Genomic DNA, 11,519 nt, shown 5'->3' with positions numbered 1-11,519 from the left:
AATTGATGCCTTTCACCTTTGGTGCTGGAGAAGAGTACTGAATATACTGTGGACGGCTAAGAAAACGAACAAATTTGTCCTGGAGAGGGTGAAGCCAGGCTATTCCTTGGAGGCAAGCATTCTGAAGCGTCATCTGACATACTTTGGACATGTTGCAAGGAAGGGCCATTCCTTGGAGAGGGCCGTCATGCTCAGGAGGATGGAGGGACGTCTCAGGAGAGGAAGACCCTCTATGAGATGGATTGATTCTGTCACTGGAGTAATGGGGGTAGATGTGTCAGAGACAATGAGATTGGCAGGTTAGAGCAGGTTTTAGGGCTGTTGTACATAGGGTCGCTATGAGTCACAGGCAACTTGACAGCACATAACAACAACAACAGCAACAACAACAAAAACATGGTGTTACTAAGAGGTAGATTTTAGCTTTGTTTTATCTCCACATTACAGAAGATATTTAAATAGATCCTGACTGCTTAAAGTTTATATTGTTCAAGAAAGTGTCTTAGTTTCTTGAAAGTAAGGTATTTGAATCTTTTATGAACATGGTGGCTATTGGTTTGGTGCAATACTGCTTGCTATAGTAAGGAAGACCCAAGTTTGCTTGCCAGCAAGTGTACCTCATGCAGCCACCACCTATATGCCATTGAAGGCCACCACCTTGTCACTATGATGTTGAACAGGTTTCTGCATTGTTTCCAAACTAAAATGGACAAGGGAAAAAAGATGGTAATTTACTTCTGAAAAAAGAAAAATCAGTCAGTGAGAATCCTTGGATCACAATTGCCCACTCAGCCATGGGGATGGTCAACACTAGAAAGCCTTTCAATTCTTTTATTCCTGGGCCAAGCGGATAGTAGCTCAACCATATTTCTCAAATGTGTCTCACAAGTTATAATATATAATGGGAGAATGATGATTTTTAATGGCCTTCCTTATCACTAATAGTTTTATTGTTTTTCCCCTCTATTAAGTTTTTGTTTTATTTTACAGTTAATTTTTTTTTAAAAATTATATTACTCAGATTTATTTACAAAGTTTGAATAGATTGCTTTTCACTGAGATTTTAACAAAAGTTTGCACAAAGGTTTGAGTTTTCATTCATTCATTATTAGACATTTTCCTCCATCCCCTCCCTTCTAACTGTTCCTTTTGAAGCATTTCATGGGCAAGATAATTGGTCTCATTTCCCACTTTGAACACTTTTGGAGGAGAATTTTTCTGAAAAATCTAGATAATCTAAAAAGGAACATGGAAAATTTAATTGATACTGAGAATGAGATTTTTGGGAGGGAGAATTCATATCGGGTTCTCTCATACCTGTGGTTCTAATACTTTTCTACATCTGTGAAGCCTTGAACATTCTGAGACTACATTAAATTGCACTTACTGCTATGTAGGCCCCCTTGCTATCATAGTGGGTTAAGTGGGAGGCTTCTATCTAAAAGATTGGCACTTTGAATCTCCTCACTGCTCTGCCAGAGAAAGAGGCTGCTGCCCTGAAAGTTCACGACTCAGGAAACTCAACAGAATGTCATCATGCAGAATCCAGCAGAGAAAGTTCTGTTTGTAGCAGAATCACACACATACTTCCTGGACATCCCAAATGTCCTACAATTTGCCAATTGTATGCTAAGACTAATCCTTTTGATGAGTCAGTTAGTTGAGAGATTTAAGTTAGTGCATTAACTCTAGAGCACATTTCTCAAAATGCTTAGCTTAAGCCCTGAAAGCCATTTCCTATCTTGGTAAGAGTGGATTGACAAGCATCAGTCTGAAACAAGACTGAATTATTTATGTCACTGATTCTAATGACAGTGATTGGTGTAAAATTTAAGTTTCTCTTCTTCCTCCATGACCTCATCGTCTTCTACTCTGTGCTCTACTCTAGTTGTGGTGGTCAGGGAGGCATCCTTATTTATGGAAAGCTAAAAGCTTCCTAAAGGGTAAATAAATCCACGCTTTGCAGGTTTGCTATGTATTAAAGATATGAGAGACAAGTTAGACTGCCTTGGGAAGTTAATGTGGGGATGTGTCACACAAAAAGACTTGTGAAGTGAACTACTCTTGGAGATTTAGTTGGGAATTAATATCAAACTCTAAGTAGAATGTTTCAGTTAGGCCAAAGATGAGTAGATACTATTGCAGTTTAGATGATGTTTTCAAAATTGTGATACATCTTTACTGTTTTCTTTTATCTTTTAACTTGATCTTAAAATGAAACACAGATGTATTTTTACTCAAGGAATGAGTGTTCTTGGAAAATGAAGTTAAGGTCATTGCTTCTAAAGGGATGCTGTGTTCACAACGTCATTCACATGTTGCTTTCCCCACATTTCCCTCTCCTTGTCTCTCACTGTTGGGTCTCAAAATAAATAACACACGCACTTCATCTTTAACTTCAGATAATCAGAGTCACAGTCATCTGGGATATTGTGATGAACAATGTACATTTTATACACATGGTGTCATAATAATTTAAAATGTCATCCTAATCTATTTATGATCTTCTAATGACTGAAATGTTTTACAATTGTGGGGGATATTTTACAACTGAAGTTTTAATGGCTGAATCACTAACACCTGGCTGTCTGGAATGCTTTTCTGTCTCCCAGTTAGGCATTTAAATGCATTTCTGGAAGGCCCAAGGGGTGGGATGTGACATATAAGCTCTTAAAAGGAGGAAAATTAGTTCTTGATACCTTAATGATCAGTCAGGTGAACGTTTGCATACTTAGCATTAATGCTCTTAAGTGGAATAGCTTGATTAAGACCTTTGATAGATTTTTTTCTCTCATTTAGACATAGAAATGTAGCTTTTGTACTCATCCTTAAAAACCCCAAATCAAACAAATAAAAACTCTTCAGGTTCCTCAAAAATAAGAGTTTTAAATTTTCTTATTCTACTGTTTGGCCACCTACCTATTGTTCCATCTTTGTATGATTTTAAAGCTACCTTATTATTGAGATAGTTTCTGCTATGTACTCTATTTTTAAAAAATATATTATGCAAGTGTACACACACACACACACACACACACACATCCTTGCCCTTGGTGGCATAGTAGGTTAACAGGCTGTTAATGGGCAGACTGGGAATTTTAACCCATCAGTCACTTAGAGAAAAATGAATGAAGCAATCTTCTCCCATTGAGACTGACGGTCTCAGAAATGGATGAAGGGCCGCCATGATTTGAAATCAGCTCAGTGGGTTTGGTTGCCGCAATATGGGTAGACAGTTGCTTAAGCAAGACCAGAGGTATGGACATGAAAATGTCAGTGAACGCCAACAGCCAATGTGTAATTAAGTTCATGGAAGAATCACAGTGAATATTTACAGATGATGGTAGTGACAGTAAATTATCTGGCACAGGCCAACAGAGGTCAATAAAAGTTGCCCAGTAGCCAACATTAAACAGTCATAGAGATAAAGCTGCATTTTAGTTCCTCCTATTTGCACACCACTAACACAACCTTCAAATGCAATTTCCCACTTAATTTCCATAGTAATTCATGAAGAGAATGAAAGGCAGTATTTATATCTACATTGTTGCAGAGGAGAAAACAGAGGCTCAGAGTCATAACAGGACTTTCCAATATCGTTCACGTAGCCGGTGAGGAGGCCAAATCAACCCAGCACTCCCATCATCAAGATGCTCGTCTTCATTTTCCCCACCATTTAGCCTACATTCACCAGGATCCTTGCAGAGTTATCTGTAAGTCAGACTGTAGTCTTCTAATGAGTGATTTGCTTGATATGTAGCTGGATGTGCAATATGTTTGTCCATGCTGTAGCAGGGAATATAATGGAGCATCTGTGTATATTTGTTTCCAATGAAGATTGACTAGGCTGATGAAATAATGATAGGCTTTACTTCTATTTTTATCAGCTAATGGTGTTTGTGGTGACACGTCCCCATAATATTACTTTATGACTCCTAATGCACACACTTGTATTGCTCCCGCTTTCTAGGTAGATTGAGCTGATGTTTCTCACACAGCCCTGCTTTGACTGACATCAGAAAGCCCTGTGTGACAATGGCCTTATGGATTCATCATTAGATAGTTAATATAAGAGTCTCATCCATGATTTCCTGACAAGGCAGTATGACACCATAGACATTCATTAGATATGGTTGTTCGATTTCTTTGAGCTAAAGTCCACCCCCGAAATATTGGAAACCAAGAAATTGTGATTGCTGTGTTTGATACATTTGTAAAAGGGGGAAATAGGTTGCGTTTTCAATATTATGTAATCTTGAAGCAAGTGCTTTCCATGTTTCACTCTAGCTCTAGAAAATGAGACCAAAATGCTTACCTTAGGTTGCTAATAAGGAACTCTCATGGTACACTGGTTAAAGTGTCCTGCTGCTGCTGTCTGGAAAGTTGGTGGTTTTCCCGCTCCACAGGAAAAAAACATGCCAATCTACTTTAGTAAGGTTTATGGTCTTTGAAAATGTGCAGAGAAGTTCTAAACTATCTCATAGGGAGTCTAGAAGTCAAAGTCTACTTGACAATATCAGATATTTTGCTGATAAGACACGTGAGATTACAAAAAAAGAAATAAATAAATTTGATGCAGTCTTTGTAGAAGTCCTAGGGGCTACACAAGTGGAGTCCCATGTGTGTGCTGATGCCATTTTATATTTTCACTCCTACATATCTTTTTGGTGATGTCATACTATGATTTGACCCAGGTCGGCAGCATCATAATTTAGTATTTACAGGAGGGTTTTAACGTTTCAATGGGCAGTTACAATGCTCCAGTGCCCACATGTGACAACATCATCTGTGACTTCTGTAAAAATTGTGAAATTTCCATGTTACCTTATCTCTTAGATATATAATTCCAGATAGTGTGAAAAATGTTCAGATAATCACCCATCACTCACATTTATCTGAGAAATAATTCAAGACACATTAATCTGTTAACCATTTTCTTATTTATAATGCCAGAAGTTTACCTCATGCCAGTCATGCACATATCCCCTTCACTGTTCATATATTCTGTTATTGGACAATGTAGCCATTCTTCAGCCAGAAAGCAACACTTTCTGGCATGGATACTTTAGTTACTCACCCTCAGTAATGTCTTTTGAAGTTTCTACAATAACTACAACTCTTTATTCCCCTTTGTAAGGGGGTGGGGGGATTGGCAAGTGTGGATTTTTCTGAGGGCAGTTTACTCATGAATTCAATCTTATGTGAAGGTTGAAAAGGCTCAATTCTAAATGTGGTATCAAGTTCTTGGCCCAAGGACCAAAGTAAAGTCTCTCTCTTTTAAAATTTATTGTTACTCACAATGTCCATATACATGGTTTTTCACACTGGGTGTTTCCCACTTCCTTTACCCATTCCTCCCTTCACTCATCAAATTGTGCCACCCTATGATTAATGGCCACCTCATCCTGATAGCACTGCTCTTCCTCACTCTTCCCCTCCACTTGGGTCCTCATACATGTTCTACAATAATGGTCTTATGAAGTATTTGTCCTTATGAGACTGAGTTAGTTCACTCAGCATAATGCTCTCTAGTCCCTCCCATGTTAGGTAGTGATTTACAAAATCATTGTTCCTGCATGCTGTGTAGTATTCCATCGTGTGACTGTATCATAATTTCTCAATCCATTCCATTGTGCTTGGACATTTGGGCTGTTTCCATGTTCCTGCGATTGTGATGGAAATAAACTTCCTTACATTAATGAATCTATGCTCACCTTTCCAAGAGTATTGGGCGCACTTGCACAGTCTTACATCTCTGTTTATTAGTCCCTTGGTTGTTGTTAGGAGTTGGCTCCCAGTCATAATGATCCTGTGTCCTATAGAATGAAATTCTGTGTGGTTCTGCCTCACAGTTGATGCTCTGCCTCAGTTCATTGTTACAGTCATTGTGCCAGTCCTTGGCATTGAGGGGCTGCTTTCAAGCTGATCCTCTGCAGCACCAATCCCAACCTTTAAACCATCAGATGTCCCTTCTGCACTAAAAGCATGTCTTTGTCCAGGGGCTGGTCCCTCCTGAGTAAAATCACCTTGGACATTGTTTGTTGATTAATACATATGTTTCTTAGGAGGATAATGTGTTATTGCTTGTATAATTATTTACCTTTCTACTAGTGAAGTCACTTCTTGGTATCTATCTTCCCACTTTTCCAAGAACTTGTAAACATGTTTTATTTTTTGTTGGAAGTCTCAAGCTTTCTCCATATACCTCAAATGAAGACTTAAATGTGTCCTTGTCTCTGACCCAATAAACACTTTAATCACTAACTTGTATGGAGCTGAGAAAGGGCAAGAAGCTATAAAATATGGCCTAACACCCTCCAGACAAAATTTCATAAAACTACAGGTTCAAAATCCTAACTTGGTCCTAAATTATTTTTTAATATGTCAGTTCTAGAATGTGTGCCCACAAGGTCTAGATTAGCAGCATTTCACATGAAACCAAATCAAATCAAACCTACTGCAGCCAGCACTGATTCTGAGTCATAGCGACCCCGTGGGACAGAGTAGAACTGCACACAGAGGCATCCAGGGCTGGGCGGTCACGGACGTAGACAGCCACATGTGTCCTGAGAAGTGGCTGGCAGGTGGCTGAAACCACGGATCTTTCCATTAACCGCTGAGTACTTAACCACTGCACCACAAGGTCTCCTTTTGACTCCAATTTGGCATGAGCAGCATAGGCTATAGCTTTGAAAAGTATAAACCTGTTTGGCTGAATGGAAGCTTTGGTACAGAATTATTCCAATTCTCCCTATGACTTTAAAAATCTTACACCTTGTACAGTTCACACATCTTGACTATAGGATCACTTTCATGTTCTATGTTTTACAAAACACAGAAAAATTAATGAGCATGTTTAGAAAAAGGACCAGGCTGCTGAGAGTTATGAAAATATTTGTCCTATAATAGAAGAAATTAGGATGTTACATGGGTTAAACAACATGCCTCTGAAAACTCCATGAACTTTGATAAATTATAGATATAGAAAAGCTTCAGGCCTTTTGTTCATAGGGTCATTATGAGTTGTACTCAACTTGATGGCAATCAACAACAACAACATGAGATCTTTTAGAAATATAGGCATACATCAAAGATATTACAGAGAAAGTGGTCCTAGGCCCCTGTAATAAAGTGGGTGCAATAATAAAGCCAGTCACACGTCTTTGTTGTCCAGTGTATGTAAAATTACATTTACACTGTATTGTAATATATTAAGTGTATAGTGTTGTTGTTATGTGTCATTGAGTTGCCTGTAACTCATAGCAAGCCTATGCACAATAGCTCAGAACCTTGTCCTATCCTGAGCCAATCTCACTGTCTCCTACACACCTATTCCCATTACCCCAAATTCAGTGTCAGTCTATCTCATCCAGGGTCTTCCTCTCTTGCCCTATCCCTCTACCCTTCTGAGCATGATGTCCTACTCCATGGACTTGTCCCTCCTAGCTACATGCCCACACTATATGAGATGGAGCTTCAAAATCCTAGCCTCCAAGTAGCAAGTTGGTTTCATCCTTTCCAGGACAGACCTTGGGGTTTTTTTTTGCCCCCCTCTTGGCTGTCCATGGTATATTTAATGCTTTTCTCCAGTAGCAATATGAAAAAGTTTGAAATAAGTACCAAAACATGACTCAGGCAAGAAGTGAGCCTATGCTATTAGAAAATAGTGCTGATAGGTTTACACAATACAAGGCTGTTACAAACTTTCAATTTGTGAAAAAAGGCAGTGCTTGTGAAGTGCAGTAAATTGAGGTCTGCCTGTAGTAGAAGCAGTATCCTGTGGATGAGAAACTAGAGGGGCTCAAAAGACAAACCTAGTGTCTGTGGGTTAATAACATGAGGTGGGTGTGAAATTTTTGCCTCCAAGGGTACAGGTCATTTTGTTAAGTTAGATCATGAAATAGTATGTGGTGTTTCCTTCCAAAGAACTTAATGCTGATGGTCGTGAAAGTACTGGGGTCTGACCTGGAGGAGGCTTTCAGTAAGGTTGCACGGCAGATACTTCTACCCCTTAGCAAAGCGGACAGGACAATCTCAAGCCATACAAGGATATGTTCTGACCTAAATTCACTGTAAGACTGAGAACTTCAAGGTTTGCTAGAATACATTTTCAGTTACTTTCTTATTCATATTCTGTTTATCGCACAGAATTCTAAATTAAATAAATCATGTAGTCGCTAACCTGGTTATGAGGTAAAGTTTTATTTTCTAAAGATTGAGCTGTCTTTCACACACACTGACATAGCATGTCTTTGGGCCTCTGCTTTGATTTTATCATAAACCCACTGCCTTAAAGTTAATTTCAACTCTTAGGGCCCGTCTATCAAGTTCCAAAGCTGTAACTCTTTATGGGAAATGACTACCCATTTTTTGTCACAAACAGATGGTAGATTCAAACCTCTGAATACTAATCTTCCCAGTTAATAGCCCAACACATAACATATTCTGCCACCAGACTCCTTTCTTTTAAGATGTTGTTGTTATGTGCCATCGAGTCACTTGTGACTCATAGCGACCCTGTGTACAACAGCCCTAAACTGTGTGCCAGCTTTATTGCCTCCAATACACTTACCCTCATTCCCAGTCACTGTATCAATCCATCTCATCAGTGGTCTCCCTCTCTTTCTCCATCCCTCTAACCTTCCAAGCAAGATGTCCCTCTCCAAGGACTGGTCTCTCCTTGCAACATGCCCAAAGTATGTCAGACAAAACCTCAGAATCCTTGCCTCCAAGGAGCAGGCTGGCTTCACCCTCTCTAGGATGAATCTTTTAAGATAGGGGAAAAAATAAGCACTTATCAATTACCACTCTCCTCCTTTGTACCCATTACAACTACTAAGCGAATGAATAGTATCCGTATTGTTTTTCATTCCTGTCCCTTTGCTTAAAGGCTGCTCAGCCTTCCCAGCTCTTAAGCCATACTTTCAGATTTCTCTGTTGACAATTAATTTTCTCCTTGCATTTATCAAATGGTACCTTTTTGTTAAATCACAGATCAAGTGGGGGTAGGGCACACCAATTCCTAGAGAAGACATCATACTGGAAAATTAGAGGGTCAGTGAAAAAGAAGCCTTTCAATTGAGGTTGGTTGATGTGGTAACTGCAGCAATGGGTGTGGGCTCAGCGGAAACCGAGGGTTGTGCAGGATCAGGCAAGGCTTTTTTCTGTTGTTCACATGGTCACTATAAATTGGAATCAACTTGATGACATACAACAACAACAACCCTCACTCTCTTCCCTTGGGCCCTTGCATATCTTCGTAATTACACAGCACAGTGCTTAATTGTTCTCAGATTGTCAAGTCTCTTAATTTTATTTCCCCATCATGGGCAATCTCCTCTCATGATTTATAGCCTCAGAAATATCCAATCGACAGTCATGAGCTATGAGTCGGTTCTCATTTGACAGCACAGAACAACAACATCTAATGAATAAGGAAGTTCTTGTGGTGTAGTCTTTGGAAATTAAGCTGCTAACCCCAGTATTACCTCCCAGGTGGTTCAAATTCACCAATGGTTTTGTGGGGATAAGGTAGACCATCTCCTCCTACGAGATTTATAACCTCAGAAAGAAATCCAGTGGACTATCACCTATGAGTCAGTCTGGCAAGGTCTGAGTGAGTGAGTGATCCAATTAATGTATTGTTTGTAGTTAGAAACTCTGCTTTGTGCCAGCAAATACTAATGATTGGTTTACTGATTATATTGCAGATTTGATGATGAAATAGAAATAACTTTCTAAAAAGAATTACTCTCTGGACCAGAACTTATTAGCACAAGGTTCACATTAACTGGCTTATTTAAGTAACAAAAGTACAAGCTACCATACAGATTGTAGTCATATATCAACAAGCTATTTAATTTATTCTCAAAACATCCTACTAAACTCTACTACCCTCTTAGGCCCACCTTTAGAGGAAGTTCCTATAAATCTATGTAGCATCTGTTGTTATTAGGTGTCACCAAATAAACTCCAGCTCAGCTACTCTATTTGAAACAGAAGAAATACATCATATTCTGCAATGTCCTTACCACCTCTGCTGTGCTCAGGTCCATTATTGTAGTCAGAGTGTAAATGCATTTCCTTCCTTGAGGATCTTACTCTCTGTTGCTGCCTCTCTACTTCTCTAAGTATCATGTTCTTTTCCAGGGACTGGGCCCTCCTAAAAAAAATACCCAAAATATGTGAGATGAAGTCTCACCATCCTTGTTTCTAAGAACACACTCACTAGCTGTGTTCCATCATAGCATATTCATTCAGAAGGTTGTTGTTATGTGTCATCTAGTCACCTGCAACTCACAGTGACTCATATGTACATTAGCTCTGAATTCTGTCCTATCCTGAGCCAATCTTATTGTCTCCAACTGACCTAAACCCATTGCTCCAGTTACTGATTCAATCCATCTCATCTGGGGTTTTTCCTCTCCTGCGCTGTCCCTCCACTCTTCCCAGCATGATGTCCTTCTCCAAGGACTGGACATGCTCAAAGTATGTGAGATGGAGCTTCAAAAATCCTTGCCTCCAGGAAGAAACCTGGTTTCACCCTCTGCAGGACAGACCTCTTTGTTTTCCTTGAAGCCCATGTTCAACGCTCTTTTCCAGCACCATGACTTAAGGGCATTGATTCTTCTTCTGTCATCCTTAGTTATTCAGAAGATAGAGAGAACATAATTTTTCAGTTCATGAATTATCTTTGCAAGGATATACTCTTAACACAATCTAGTTGGATATTCAAGGGGTTAACTTTGACTCCTTTATCAAACCCAGCTGTTTAGTGTTTTTAAGGGCATAATGTGTTAATAGCCATACAGCTGTTGTTTCTCAGTCTCCTTTATTGAGTTAGGCACCATTTAGTAGGCTCAGTTCAAATTGTAAACAAATTATTTTTTGCATATGGATCAATGGAAATTTAATAAAGTTTATTAAAACTGTATATTGGACTGAAGAGTTCTGTTTTCTTTCATGGATCTAATCCAACCACATTAGGCTGACCTGTATTACCTGAATCTCGAGAAAGAAAATATTTCTGTTAATTTTGAGATTATTTGGGTTTAACAGATGGTGGTCAGAAGCTGACCATCAGAGTGCAGCCTTTCTGTCTATCAATCTATTCACACAGTCATGCACGCAGGACACCGAGAGACCATGACCCTGACATGATTATTTTCAGGTGGCTTAGAGGTGAGAAGCAGTGCTGTGAAATCCCAAAGGCACGTGGTTCGAATCCACCGTCTGCTCTATGGGGGAAGGATGGGCAGCCTCCTCCTGCGTGCTTTATTGTCCCCTAGCCCCCACTGGAGGGTCAGCTATGAGTCAGTTCTGGCTCAGAGGCACACAACAAAAAGTATCATACCAGACAGTCATTGCTATGTGTAAATTGCACAGGAAGAGACTTCCCATCATGGCATTTTTAATTGTTTGGTTTTGGGGTTTGTTTGTTTTTTCTTTATCTGGAAGCTGGACAAGGGAATAAGGAAGAGGGAAGAATAATGTTCCCTTTGGATTGTGGTGTTGGTGAA

This window comes from Elephantulus edwardii, unplaced genomic scaffold (assembly GCF_000299155.1).
Source record: "Elephantulus edwardii isolate Elephantulus edwardi_28Jun2011 unplaced genomic scaffold, EleEdw1.0 scaffold00058, whole genome shotgun sequence".
Taxonomy (NCBI): domain Eukaryota; kingdom Metazoa; phylum Chordata; class Mammalia; order Macroscelidea; family Macroscelididae; genus Elephantulus; species Elephantulus edwardii.
This window is presented reverse-complemented; position numbering follows the sequence as displayed.